This window comes from Herpailurus yagouaroundi, unplaced genomic scaffold, assembly GCF_014898765.1.
Source record: "Herpailurus yagouaroundi ecotype Mexico unplaced genomic scaffold, PumYag 139, whole genome shotgun sequence".
In the NCBI taxonomy this organism is placed as follows: Eukaryota; Metazoa; Chordata; class Mammalia; order Carnivora; family Felidae; genus Herpailurus; species Herpailurus yagouaroundi.
In genome coordinates, this window is record NW_024412394.1 from 73,616,201 (window position 1) to 73,631,328 (window position 15,128).

General features: G+C 37.4%; 1 long non-coding RNA gene across 3 annotated transcripts; it reads left to right on the plus strand.

Moving 5' to 3' along the window:
- The first annotated feature begins 24 nt into the window (after positions 1–24).
- LOC121029942 (uncharacterized) lies at positions 25–12,562 on the plus strand. 3 transcript variants are annotated; one of them, XR_005789992.1, is made up of 5 exons: positions 1,258–1,486; positions 3,314–3,443; positions 4,341–4,501; positions 8,883–9,002; positions 12,107–12,562. It is a non-coding gene; the product is annotated as an uncharacterized LOC121029942 (long non-coding RNA). The 3 variants fall into 3 exon arrangements; XR_005789991.1 differs by lacking the exon at positions 8,883–9,002 and having other exon boundaries at positions 1,263–1,486; XR_005789993.1 differs by lacking the exons at positions 1,258–1,486; positions 8,883–9,002; positions 12,107–12,562 and adding an exon at positions 25–136 and having other exon boundaries at positions 4,341–5,810.
- The last annotated feature ends 2,566 nt before the right edge of the window (positions 12,563–15,128 follow it).

The following is a 15,128-nucleotide window of genomic DNA, read 5'->3' on the forward strand; positions in this document are numbered from 1 at the left end:
CGCGCGAGAATTCGCTGCACCTAATGATTACGTCAGTCAAGGGTATGCTTTTGTCTTTGTGTTATAAAATGGATGAATTTCGTCTTTCTGGAAAAGATTTGATTTACGTGATTGGGTGCAGACCAAACTCGAACATGTGAGAACTGTGTCAATGTGCATTTCTAAGGCTCTGTATGTATTACTAAGACACCTATGCTATTAATTTTTCTCTTAAAATATTTACTTAAAAGGTAAGAAAGGTTATGGTCCAAGTTCATCAGCTCAGAGGGCCGTTCGTGGATGGTAAGGAGGAGTCAGCAATTCACCTGCGTGCCTTTTTTATGAGACTGAGGGCTACCTACTGCGCTAACGAGGCGCCTGCCTGCCTTTTTTAATGTACAGATTCGTGACTATTATCAAAGAATTGAGATGAGCAGAGTTTGATTTTTAAGAAAAGTGTTGCTCTGTTAAGCGATGGTTTAAAAAATTAGGAGCAATTGTAAGGGAAGTTTCTCTCATCCTAACAAGACATAATGATTATTTCAATTTGTTTGTGTACTTTGGCCAATACCTATGAAGTGATTGGACAATATTTCCTCATCCCTTTTAACTAATATAAATAGCAAATGTATTTTCCTTACTTAGAAGTGACATATGCGTGAGCATGCAAATTTAGCCGTTAAGCATTTCTGAAAAAGATGTGATCTCAGGAGATTTTAATTTCCACAGTTGTACATAATATATGTTGCTTATCCTTAGGCTGTAATCCTAATCTAAAAGGAGTTCCTGCTTTATAATGCATGTGGGCATGAAGCCAGCAAATACTTGCCAAAATATGCCCCTGTTATAATTTACTGCAGGGCAGAAGCAATAATCAACTGTTTGCAGGCACTGAAACTATTACTTGTCCAAATTAAAATATTTTAAGTAACATTTAAAATGTTAAAGTATTTACTTAAAATTTGTCTATTCAAGTCAGCTCATACAATTCATCTGCTAGTGATGTCGATACTGTGCTATGTGTTGTTTTGTTTGTTGGAGTATGAAAACACTGGTGTTAGTCCTTAGAAAAATGCAAGAGTGAAGGAAAACTTAAATTTTGCTTATTTTCGTTTAACATCTTAAATTCATATTAGAAAAATGATTATAATTCTTTTTTTTAATTTTTTTGTAACGTTTATTTATTTTTGAGACAGAGAGACAGAGCGTGAACAGGGGAGGGGCAGAGAGAGAGGGAAACACAGAATCTGAAACAGGCTCCAGGCTCCCAGCTGTCAGCACAGAGCCCGACACGGGGCTCGAACTCACAGACCGTGAGATCATGACCTGAGCCGAAGTCGGACGCTTAACCAACCGAGCCACCCAGGAGCCCCTGATTATAATTCTTTGTAATAGAAACTCCACTACAGATCCTCCAGATTATGATCACTTTGAAATTAGGACTCAGAAGAGGATCCAGTGAAAAGGAAGCATGTGGGGAATTGGATTTAGAAACAAGCAGCAGCAGGTAGGAGACTGGAGGGAAGTAGTGCAGACCCAGTACAGCTAAGAATGAGGTGTTGATGGAAAAGACACTGACATTAAAGGGAAACAGCTTGCCCTGCAGCTTCATAGTTTAGCTCACAAAGGTTTGCAAGAGAATTCGTAAACAATTAAGATATTTTTGTACCCCTAGTCAGCCTACTCAAGGACAGACTGTCCAAATTGCTGCCAACTAATCAGATATCCCACAAAAATTGTGCAAACAAGATTCACTCTTCTCAGACTACAATGATTTTTCTCTCCTTTTTTTTTCCTCTTTTAATAAATCCTATTTTGCCTCTGTGGGGTGAAATCAATTAGTAAGCAATGTGCTATCATTAAGTGACTTTGTGACTTTGAGTCACTCTTTGACACTATTCTGCCTTGTTTCCTTTCTTAAAGAGTCTTTGTACTGTGGGAGGATTAATTCTCTAGGATTATAACCTGAGCCAAGAAGCAGAGAAGAGCAAATGCTGAATCAAAGTTCCTTTGCCATAGAAGAAAGAATTTGCTATTTGCAACAGAAAATTATAAAATTACCTGAGGCTGCTACCTGTAAACTTTTTTCTCTTGTTGTATATACCAAATTTTTAGAAAGATTTTTACCTCCACTACTTGAAACGTCCCTGTCCATAGCTTTGATTGTTCTTGTCATTGCAATCATTTTCCACTAATAATAGCCTGCCCATTCTTTTTTTTTTTTTTTTTTTTTTTTTTTTTAATTGTTTTTTTTTTTTTTTTTTTTTTTTTGGGACAGAGAGAGGCAGCGCATGAACAGGGGAGGGGCAGAGAGACAGGGAGACACAGAATCGGAAACAGGCTCCAGGCTCCGAGCCATCAGCCCAGAGCCTGACGCGGGGCTCGAACTCACGGACCACGAGATCGTGACCTGGCTGAAGTCGGACGCTTAACCGACTGCGCCACCCAGGCGCCCCAGCCTGCCCATTCTTGAAACTCCATTCAAGCCTATCTCAGGAAGATTGCATTAGGCATTTTAACGCATTTAATTTCATAAACAAGGACACAGGAATCACAGAAAGTTAACTCACTCGTGGTAAGACATATATTAATTGGCAAAATGCCTCCTCCTATCTCCTACGCATAACCTTCCCTTATCATTCTGATAGTCCTATAGCTCTATGACCTTTGCCACCCAATTTAGTACTTACCTTCTATCTTTGACTCTCTTGGTTGCTTTACGCAGATCAGTCTCCTCATCCCAGCTGGACAAGGATGGCTGTATAGTGGCTTCATCCTTGGCATCTACAGTGACTGACTATCTCATTGACCATTTTAATAAAATGTGATGATTTGATTTAAATGTAAATTTTAAAAGGTTTTACCAAAATGAATAATATGACTCTGCTAGCATTTCATTTTGAGTTGCGTAGATGTATGTATTATAAATAGGAATCATTTGATTTGCGTATTAGAATATAGGATTTTTTGGTACACAACAGAGCCTGTCCTAATGGCAATTGGCAATAAACCTCACTACAGAGAAAAAGATATATCAGTAACACGACTGTATGAAAAAGCATTTGCAGAAAATGTCGTGAAAAACTAGAAGGTACATTTGCCACAGGACACGGACTTTAACAGAAGTTCAAAAATAAACTAATATAGTCAAACAGGAATGACTTTACTAAAGTATATAGTAAACACTGGAAAACTTAGGAAACATCCACTGTTATTGCTCTTGAACAGCAAGTTTTTTTTCTTTTTTCAGAGTGACATGGTTTCTGGTTATATATTCATTTTGGCCTACATTTATTTAGTGTCTTCTAAATGTGCTATCTCTTTTAATCCTCAGAACAACCCTGTGAGGTAATAATATTATGACCTCCATTTTACATTACCTCAGAAGCAACTCAAGCAAAGAGAAACTGAGTTGCTTATCCAAGGTCATACAGCAGCAATATAGAGCCACAAGCTGAAACCAGGTAATCTGACTCAAGAACCGTGCACTCATTCATTATATCGTCCTGCAGTTCTACACAATGTATAAAATGCAAAGGTACTTTCTTAGAAATAAGACCATATGACCATCTCAATTTAATGTTAAATCGTATCTTCCTATTCCCCTCTGCCCATCCAGAAAAATACTAACAATTGTTGGGGAAGCACCCAGTTACTAAAAGGAGAAACAGGAATTCACGATTCAGTGCCCTACGTCTGCAGTTCTCCATCCATCAAATGTAACATTCCCTTTGTTCATTTGTGTTTTTTTTATTGGTATTGTGTAGACCTAGTCTTACTAGAGGAGGGCAAAAGACATGGGCTGGAGTTCCAGCTCTGCCTTAACGAGCAATGGAAATTTGGGCAAGTGGTTTGACTTTTTAAAATCTCATTTCCACATTTTGCAAATGGGAAAAATAAGGGGCACCTGGCTGGCTCAGCCAGAGGAGCATGCAACTCTTGATCTGGGGGTAGTGAGCTCAAGCCTCACGTTGGTTGTAGAGCCTACTTTGAAAAAAATGGGAATAATAAGATCACCCAACCTATCTTTATTCACTTTTCAGAGTAGTGGGTCAGCACTCTACATAGGTGAACCTTCCTTATAAGTTGCTTTCTTTCCTCCACCCTCACCCCCATCTCCGTGTCTTTTTTTCCTTCTTTTCTTATTTCATGGAAAAATTAAAAATAAAAAAAATAATTATTTCATGGACCATTACAGCCAAAAGATACTTGATTTTCAAACAATTTCCCCTAAATGACCCTTAATGTATGGAAGGAGTTATGTCTCTCTGACTGAATGGGTCACCTCTCCTGGGCTCCAAAGCCCAGAGTTGAGTTGAGCAGCAACAGAGGCATTCTATGGAAATGTTTCTCTTCCTCAGACAGGACGAAGGCATCTTTAGCAGACAGACTCCATGTGTCCAGAGCCAGGTAGACTTGCCAATTCCAACAGAAAGCCGTCCTACTTTTTGGGAAAACAATGGCTGAAGAACAACTAACTTCACATTCAAAGAAGATACCGAGCTAACTGAATTTCTTGCAGGTAAGAGTCAAGGTTGCATTAGGCATTTTAATACATTTAACTTCATAAACAAGGACACAGGAATCACAGAGAGTTAACTCACTCATGGTAAGACATATATTAATTGGCAAATTGCCTCTGGCTTTGGCACCATCTCAGTGTGGAGATTAATGTGGTGGCCATGAAGATGCACCTTACAGCCCTCCAAATACAGGAAGAATAACGTCCAAGGGCCTGAATGCTGTACCCTGAAATCTGTACCCTGCTTTGCTTGCATTCAGGCCATACCTCCTGTGAGCTGCTCCAGCCAAGACTGAGTGTGGCTAGAATACATAAGGTAAAACCATTCCTAAAAACTGCGGGACTCAGCTGACCACTGACCCGGGCTGACTCAAGGACTCCTCAATGGCCTCGTGAATCTTCCCTGGATGGCACAGGAGTCTAGGCCACTTCACCCAACTTTCTCTTGCTCTTCTTTTCATTCAGTCAGACTTGCTTCCTGGTCAAAAGTTTCTTCCATCTTTTTTCTGGGCCCCTCCCCATTTCACTCACAGTCATTTCCCCTAGTAATAACTTTGCACATTTAATCCCAGCTTGACTTCTGCTCTTCAGAGGACCCAGATTAACACATTTAACAGATCATTTAAACGTCTTAGTTTCAATTTTTGTATTTTGCACATTGGGAGTTGGGGGAGAAGGCATCCTTTAGAGAAGAGCTAAAAGGAGAAAGACTTATTCAGTGTCTACCATGTGCTTTATGTTACTTCACATAATTATCACATCAACTTTCATATGACAGGTAGTACTGCTATTTTACAGAAAAGGAAGGGGAAGATGAGAGAAATGATATCACTAGTTTAAGATTACTGCAGCGTCTAGATTTGTACTGAAGCCTATTCTGACTTCAAGGTGTATCTTCTCTACCACTTTCTCTCCTTTTCTAACTGCTTAATTGTGAAGATCAAAAAAGATAACAGATGTGAAAGCACTTTGAAAATGTAAAGATGTGTTACTTCAAAGCCAGAGATTATTATTATTTCTGTTGGTTGCGGTCAAGACCACTATGTCATATGCAAGCCTGGTGCAAAGTACAAATGTGGGGCTCCTTGTTCAAAATTTATTGAGACTTTGAAGATGGCACAGCAGAGCATTACACCAGGTATGGGACCCATGAACCCAGCCATGGGAACAGCAGAATTATTGAGACAGGGGCAATCAAATTGTGCTTGTAGGAAACTTTCTAGAAGAATAGAAAAAACATTCTGGGGTGCCTGGGTGGCTCAGTTGGTTGAGCAGCCAACTTTGGCTCAGCTTCATGATCTCATGGTTCATGAGTTTGAGCCCCGCTTCAGGTTCTGTGCTGACAGCTTGGAGCTTGGAGCCTGCTTCGGATTCTGTGTCTCCCTCTTTGCCCCTCCACCACTCACACCCTGTCTCTATCTCTCAAAAGTGAATAAACTTTAAAAAAAATTAGAAGAAAAACATTACTTATAATGAGTATTTTATAACTCCTGTTTTCTTTCTTGAAATTCACAAATAGTGTACCATCATTTAAATTTATTTTTTTAGTTTAAGTTATCTCTACACCCAACGTGGGACTCAAACTCATGACCCCCTAGATCAACAGTCAGTCACATACCTTCTGACTGGGCCAGCCAGGAACCGCAATTTTTTTTAAATTAATATAACATCTTGGTTGTAATATCAAGGAAAAATAAAAGGGAAATAATTCTTAAAATATCTATTTTAATTTATAAATGGTTGGGCATGCCTGTACTAAATGACATGATGAAGTAGTTAGGTGGCTACACCTATAGAATCACTAGTTCCTTATATATTTTGGAGATTAACCTTTTCAGATATATAGTTTGCAAATATTTTCTCCCATTCTATAGGTTGCCTTTTCACTCTGTTGATTGTGGATAAAATAAAAATTATAAGCATTAGAAAGCTTTGTGTCAGAGTTTAACTGGCAATTGTTTTCATTCTTAGTGTTAGATAACGATGTATCTTACAAGCAGTGTTTAAGAGTAGATGAAGTAAGTTGCTTTCAAAAAATGCAGTGTTTAACACAGTGCAGGGAGGTGAGGGGTGTGCCTGGCTGGCTCAGCTGGTAGAATGTGCAACTCTTGATCTCAGAGCCTTGAGTTCAAGCCCCATGTTGGGGGTAGAGTTTACTTAAAAAAATAATAATAAATAAATAAAAATAAAACAGTGCAAAATGTCTTCATATGTAAAATGGTGCTAGGCTCTAGGCTTAAATAATAATTAATATATTTTTCATCTATATGTTTAACACTGGATAATTACTTTATATGGGGCACTGTTCTCCACACTGCAGGATCTAGCATCCCTAATGTCCCTAATGAATACCAATCACACCTACATCCATTGTAATAATCAAAATAGCTGGCAAATTTCCCAGACACCATAGGGGGAAGTACACATATACATTGATAATCAGTTTTTTAAATGCCTGTGAATATGACATGGTATTCTCATTCCTGGTCACTAGAGGGAGAAAGTGGTCTTTAAAATGATAATCTGACTAGTTTGTCAGCCTTTTAGGTTAAAGTTAAAACTGCTCTGGAAAAAAAAAATTAAACTGCTCTGAAGAGAATATTTATGATAATTTTACATACCATACATTCATAAAACAACTGTGGCATGAATTTTCAATGTATGTTTTATGCTGTGTATACTATTAGAATTGAATCATAATCTTTATTATACTTAAGCTATCACTGTTACAAAATTAAAATTTTCTCAGACAAGCTTATTTAGTTATGATGCCTCCCATGATAATATATAGCCAAAAACAAGATTAGATAGCGTTGCTTTCCTCAATCATTAGAGAAGTGAGAGACAAAGTCTGTGACCTGAATGACCTCATACCTTTGTGTGCTGAGTGTGATAGGTAATTTTATGTGTCGATTTGACTGGGCCAGGGGGTGCCCAGACTAAATATTATTTCTGAATGTGTCTGTGAGGGTGTTTCTGGAATTAGCATTTGAATTGGCGGACTCAAGAAAGTAGATTGCCCTTCCCAACATGAGTAGACATCATCCAGTCCGTTGAAGGCCTAGATAGAACAAAAAGGTAGAGGAAAGGAGGAATTTGCCTCTTTTGCTTCCTCCCTGAGTACTTGAGCTAGGACATGAGTCTTCTACTGCCTTTGACTGGTCTTTACACCATCAGCTCACTTGGTTCTTAGGCCTTAGGACTCAGACTGGAATTATACTACATCACTCAGCTTTCCTGGGTTTCCAGCTTGCATGTGGCAGATTGTGACACTGCTCGGTAGACCTCCCTAATCACATGAGCCATTTCCTCATATAAATCTCTTCCTATTGACCCTATTTCTGTAGAGAACCTGCCTAGTATACTGGGTAAAGAGCATACATTGGAAGCGGACAGTTCTGGCTTCATGTCTCAGTTGTGCCACATACAGGCAGTTCAATTTGAGCAGGTCACTGGACTTCTCTGAGCCATAAACTCCTCAAATATGGAATGAATATAATAAAACTTAAGTTACAGAACTGTTAGGAAGATGAAATATTTGCAAAGGGTTCATCCCAATGGCTTTCAGTAAGTAAAAGCTGACTTGATAATTTTTATTATTTTTATGCTAAGATTTACCTACATGAAATAGAGTATAGTGCAGACAAAATAAAATCAATGTCAAATTCTGCTATAAAACTGTAAGTGTATAGAAGTTCAAAGATGAAAGACATCCATAAATAATGGAGCAGTAAGTGAAAAAAAGAGTTGAATTGGACCATGTAGGATACAATTTGAATAACATGAGAAAGATATAAAACACTGGGACATAGTAATAATACTTGTCCACTATGTTCCAGTTACTTTTTTTAAAAGATTTTATTTTTGAGTAATCTGTACACCCACTGTGGGGCTCGAACTCACAACCCTGAGATCAAGAATCACATGCTCTTCTGACTCAGCCAGCCAGGTGCCTTTGTTCCAGTTACTTCTAAATGATTTTAGATATATGGTATTTCCAGTTCATAGGAAAAAAATGTTTTGCTGGCACTAAAATAAAATGCTTCACCATATTTTTTTCACATAATATTATTTTAAAGACTTTATAAAATAATTTTTAAAAATTAGTTACATGAAATCTATGCTTTTAATAGCTAATTGGAGAGGATTCATCAAAATTGACCTCAGAGTAAACTTGAAGAAGTTTGACCATTACTTAAAATGATTGATTACAACAGCACCTAGACTACCATGTACTAGACTCATCTCAACACAACTCCTTATTGTACTAAGAGAAGTTAGAGCTTGGTTAAGAGGATAACAATTAAGTATGAAGTGCTGTTATAAGTAATCACCCAATTGACTCAAACCTCAATAAATACACATTCTTTGCATTTCATAGTGATAATGACAGTTCTGTCTATATATCAGCAAATTCCAGAAGGATATTAAAACATTTGAACTACTTTGGCTAACTCTGTTCTTCTGAAGGAAAGTAAAACCAAGCAGTTTAATTCAGACAGTAAGTATCAAGAATTGTATTTTTAAATACAGGAAACAGTTATAATCTGATGGAGCTTAGAAAACCTGTATTATTTAACATATGCAAAGATAAATGAACAGATATATAAAGGTAAATAAATACATCCCTTTTGAAAGCCATTCATGAATAGATTGGGAATATTAAAGCTAACCTATGTATACTTAATTAGGATTTAAATGTCTTTATGCTAAAATTACAGGTTGCTGCAATATGGTGAGATGTGCCCTAGCTTGAAATAAGGAACCCTAACTGAATACAACCTGTGTTACTTATATCTAAATTAATACACTTCAATTTGCTAAGCTTCTATTTCCCTATCATATGGGGATAGTGATACAAAAACTGTAGGATTACACATGTAAAATGAGAGCATACATGGAAATTTCTGATATTTCTTTTTTTATTTTATTTTTTTTTTAATTTTTTTTTTCAACGTTTATTTATTTTGGGGACAGAGAGAGACAGAGCATGAACGGGGGAGGGGCAGAGAGAGAGGGAGACACAGAATCGGAAACAGGCTCCAGGCTCTGAGCCATCAGCCCAGAGCCTGACGCGGGGCTCGAACTCATGGACCGTGAGATCGTGACCTGGCTGAAGTCGGACGCTTAACCGACTGTGCCACCCAGGCGCCCCGGAAATTTCTGATATTTCTAACAATCTGCTGAGAAGACTTTGAAGACGGAGGTGTGTACTTGGAGCAGAATTAGATACCTGAGGCTCAAATTGTAACTCCATGGGGTAGAGAACTCAAATGTCATTAAGAATATAGGTAAATATCTTGTTTTGTTTTTAAACTTTTTTAATGTTTGTTTATTTTTTGAAAGCGAGAGAGAGTGTGTGAGAGGGAGAGGGCAGAGAGAGAAGGAGAGACAGAATTTGAAGCAGGCTCCAGGCTCTGAATTGGCAGCACAGAGTCCAACACGGGGCTCAAACTCAAACTGCGAGACCATGACCTGAGCCAGAGTCAGTCGTGGAACCAACTGAACCACCCAGGCGCCCCTTGTTTTGTTTTTCTAATGAGAACTGAATTCAGGAAACTAAGAGATAAAGCAAGAACAGCAATGGGGTTTAGGGCAATGATTCCCAAACATTAGTATGCATCAGAATTACCTGGATTGCTAGTTAAACTACAGTTGCTAGACTCTACTTCCAGAGTTTGAGTCTATAGAGAAGAAGTGGGGTTCTTGCATTTGCATTTCTAACAAGATTCAGGTGAGTCTCACGCTGCTTTTTTGGGGGCCACCCTTCACAATCTACTGTGTTAGGGTAATAGAGACTGGTAAGTTGAAGCTGGAGTCAGAGAGAAGGGTCCAAGTAAAGAAGGTCAGAGAATCATCTTGTAGACATCTAAATTTGCAGAAATGAAAAGGGAAACACGGAGATTATTATTGAATAAGTATGTGAGTACTACTTACAGGTCAATATGAGCAGATTCAACTTCTTCAGTGACCAGAGGATGACAACCTCTTAGTTTGTATGTTAAGGAAATCTCTAGAGAGATCAACTTTTGCCCAGAATTGAAGGTGAAAGGTAACCAAAAAAAAAAAAAAAAGTAATCCTAAAATTGGGATTAGAAATGAAATTATACAGCAATAAGAACTTGCAAACAAGGTCATACAAGTAGAGTCAACAACTTGTATTTAAGCACTGAAGAAAAGTAAAAATAGCAGAAATGGGCAAATAGAATTCCATTTTTTGAATTGATGACAATAATTTTAAGTCTGTTATTTAATGAGGTTATAACTTACACTAAAATGGATGGATCTTGATTGTACAATTTGACAAGTTTTGACAAATAGATACATCTGTGTTATCATCAGCCGAATCCAGCATTACTATCACCCAACAGTTTGCTCATGTTTCTTTCTCATTACTAACCCTGAGGCAACCACTCTTTGGATTTCTATCACCATAGATAAGTTTTCCATGCTATCCAACTTCACATATATGGAATTACATAGTATGCACTCTCTTGTCTGACATCTTTCATTGACCAATGATTCTGAAATTGTTGCGTGATCGATAGTTTGTTCCTTCTTGTTGCTGAGTCATGTTCCATTGTATGAATACACCATAATTTATTCATTCACTAGTGATGGACATTGGTTTGTGTCTAGTTTTGAGCTGTTATAAAACTGCTATGAACATTCTTGTGCTGTATGTAAATTATACTTTAATAAAGAAAACAATGACAAATTCCAAAAACAAAAGAAAAACTACTTTTAGGTAATATCTTTGGTGACTTAAATGAGCAAAGAGAGAGGGCTAAGGCAAAAACAACAGTGAGGTGGTAAAGATTAAATATCTGTCACTCAGTGTTAGCCACTATTAATGTGGTCAAGAAAACGCAAATGGATTCAAGCTGGATATGTATGCTGACTAGAAAGCAAATGGAGAACACACTCATTTCCCAATACTAAACTGCCATGAATTCTAGAATCAGAGGTTGAATCTTAAAAACATGAAGACTTGGCAATGAAGTTACTGTCACACATTCAAAGGCTTACATGTATGGAATCGTGCATCCAGTTGCCGTGGCTGATTCTGCAATGCAAACCTTTACTCTATTAGTGGACCTCAAGAAATGTGTGCTGAAATCAAGCCCTGAATAAGAAGGCTCATATTTCTAGAATTTTGTAGAGGAGTTCATGAATCTCAAAATAAGTTTTAAGTTTCTAGGTTAAGTGGTTATTCTGGGGCAGCGTCCTAATTGGGTCTATCCAGAGCTGTAGGAAGTAACCCAACATCACTGGTAACTCTTCACAATAATATGTGCTTCCTACTTGCCTCCTATAGTCTCCAATTATAAAACAATCTTTAAATATGAGTATTATTACCTTGATGGAAATTGATCAAGATTATCAATTTTACTTTTATCTGTGTACTTTTGTAATATATTTTTTCTATTTTTGACAACTGATGAAAATAAGCTGTACAACATTTTAAATATCTCTCCAGCTTTTTGATTTGAAAAGTTTCAAACCCACAGTTGAAATAGTAATATCAAAATAGTAATACTGCCATTAAAAAAAAAAAGAGTGAAAGTAAAAAGATTACTAAGAAGTTGTTTCCTTTTTTGAGAGGGGAATTTGAAAAACAAAGTGTATCAGTTATTAGGACTGTATCTGGGAGGAATGGCACACTTTCTCATCCCTCAGCATGGAGGGGGCTTCATTACCTGATTTCTGAAGAGGTACCAAGTGTGCTTGCTGATGCCCTAGGAGAAAGTTAAAATGTGTGTGTTTGGGGGGGACGGGGGGAGGAGGGAGTAGGTAGCTCCTTGGTTTATACAAAGATCCTAAAGATACTGCATCACTCTGAAAGGAAGCTTTCTGGGAGAACTTCAACAGTGACCTGGCTACAGACCAGATTTGTAAATGATGTGAAATTAGGGGGTAAAATTACTCATTAGAAATAATTAATGATCCTCTAAATGCAAATAGGTTAAAAGAATTAGACTAATTTAATAGAATAAAAATTAATATAGATACATGTAAACTGTTGGAAACAAACTTCAATAAAGCGTAACATGAATGGGGTGCCTGGGTGGCTCAGTCAGTTAGGCGTCCGAATTCAGCTCAGGTCATGTTCTCGTGGTTCATGGGTTTGGTGTGTCAGGCTCTGTGCTGATAGCATGGAGCTTGGGATTCTTGTTCTTTCCTCTTTCTCTGCCCTTCCCCTGCTTGCACTTTCTCTCATTCTCAAAATAAATAAACTTACAAAAAATAAAATAAAAAATAAAGTGTAACATGAAAAAACCTAATTCAGCAGCACATGAATACTTTAAAATTTAAGGGTTTGGTAAATTTTAATCTTATTAGGAGTGAAAGGGTAATATTGCTGCCCCAAAAGCTAATGTTCTCTTAAGATCCATTCAAAGAAATATACTATGCAGAATATAAGCAGTAATAATCCTATTCAGGGCACCTGGGTGGCTCAGTTGTTGAGCATCTGACTCTTGATTTCCACTCAGGTCATGATCTCATGGTCATGAGATCAAGCCCTGCATCAGGCTCCTCACGGAGCATGGGTCCTGCTTGAGATTCTCTCTCTGCCCCTTTCCCCTGCTCATGTGCTCTCTCTCTTAAAAAAAAAAAAAAAAAAAATCCCATTCTGTTCTTTCTATTCTGTTATTTGGACGTTAACAGTGTTCAGTTTGGAGCACCTGACTTTACGAAAAATATAAGCATAATGAATCTTGTTTATTTGCATTCACAATGGATAAGGAACATTGAAGGAATATATATATAGCCAGGTTGGTGGGGGAGGGGAGGGTGTTGAGGGGAGGGATAGGATGATGACCTTCAAGTACTTAATTCATTTGTGGAATCAGGCTAATTACATCCTGCAAGACTCCAGGGGTCAAAATATGGAGCAGACGTGCTGAGACCCTACTATATGCCCAGTCCTTTATAATACCTGAATGTTATAAGGCAATATATTTCTGAATAAATTTAACAAAACTGGGAAGGGAGTGGGTATTCCCTCGAGTCCAAGGAAAGGTTATCCATGATTCTCAAATATGTCTGTACCTTAGTGTCTAATTTAACTGGTTTGGGGATAGAGCCTGGAATTTTTTACCAATCTCCCCAGCCATTTATAATGGACAGTCAACTTTGAGAAATATTAGGCTAGGTAATTGTCTGGATGTAAATTAATGTGGAATTAAAATGGAGAGGAAGGTAAATGGAAATTAATATTTACCACATATTATATGCCAGGCATTGTGCTTGGCATTTTCACACTCTAACCTGTATTAACTATGTTAATACTTGGAATCTTTTAGCACAGTGCCTGGCACATAGTAAACTCCCAAATGTATGCTGTTATCCTCTCTACAACCTTATATTGACATTCTCCAAATACATCCTGGGAGAATACTAGCTTATAATATAGGTATTATCATCCCTGCATGATGGACAAGGAAACCAAGACTCAGAGAAGGTATTTATTTTGGCCACTAATAAGACATCTGTGGGTTTATAAAAAAAATTAGCAGCCTACCTAAGTGGCCCTTTTTATTTTAATAGAATTTTAATATAAGAAGAAATCTCTTCCTGACCTGGTCTCAAAAAAATGACATTAACTATAAATCCTGAAAAAGTGAAGCCAAAAAGTAGACATTTTTTCCTAATGTGGCCTGACAGAAACTCTTCTGTAAGTCTTGAGAACCCCTGAGGTCAGAGGAAATGGATTAAAGTGGCCCTTCAGAGCTAAAACAAAGCACTTCAAGCAAACATGGAGAAAGTACTGCTCACAAGTGAAATAGCTCCCATATATATACAGTGAATGCATAAATATTGTATCTGTCACATCCATAGTCTAGGACTTCAAATATATATTTAACACTGAGGGAGGGAAAGTTGGTCCTGAAGGGACAATCCTGATCATCTCTGACACCTTCTCTTTGCCACGTTAATCCTGAGTTTTCTTGTGCACATGACTGGTTTGAGTATGTGAATTTGCTGAAGAGGAAACATTCAATAAAAGATACTCCCTCCTCAATGAGATTGTAAGTTCCTCAATTGCAAGGACAACCTTCACTTTACTATCCCGTATAGCCCTTAATGTAATAGCCAATACAAAATAATAATTGCTGCAAGATTGTACTGCAAGGCTACACTAATTTTCAAAAATAAAATATGCTTCAAGTGGTGAGCATTGAATTGACTTGGTACAATGCTATATTCAGATTTTTTTTTTCTGTTGCCTGGCCAATTGTTAAAATTTAGAGCCTATGTTAACATACACAAAATGGTATAGCTGATGACTGAAATTTTATTTTCTGAGCTTCAGGTACATCTGTAAACCAAAAATACAAAACATTTTATTCTAGAAGAATATGAAGCTATAGGTCCTAAATGTTAAGGGTTTACTTTTTTTTTTTTTGTTAAGGGACTACTTTATTCTTTATTATTTTTTTTTTAAGTAGGCTTCACATCCAGCAGAGCATAATGCAGGGCTTGAACTCACAACCCTGAGATCAAGACCTGAGGTGCAATCAAGAGTCAGACACGTAACCATCTGAGCCACCCAGGCAACCCAATGGGACTACTTTATTATTATTATTTTTTTTAATGTTTATTTATTTTTGAAGGAGAGAGG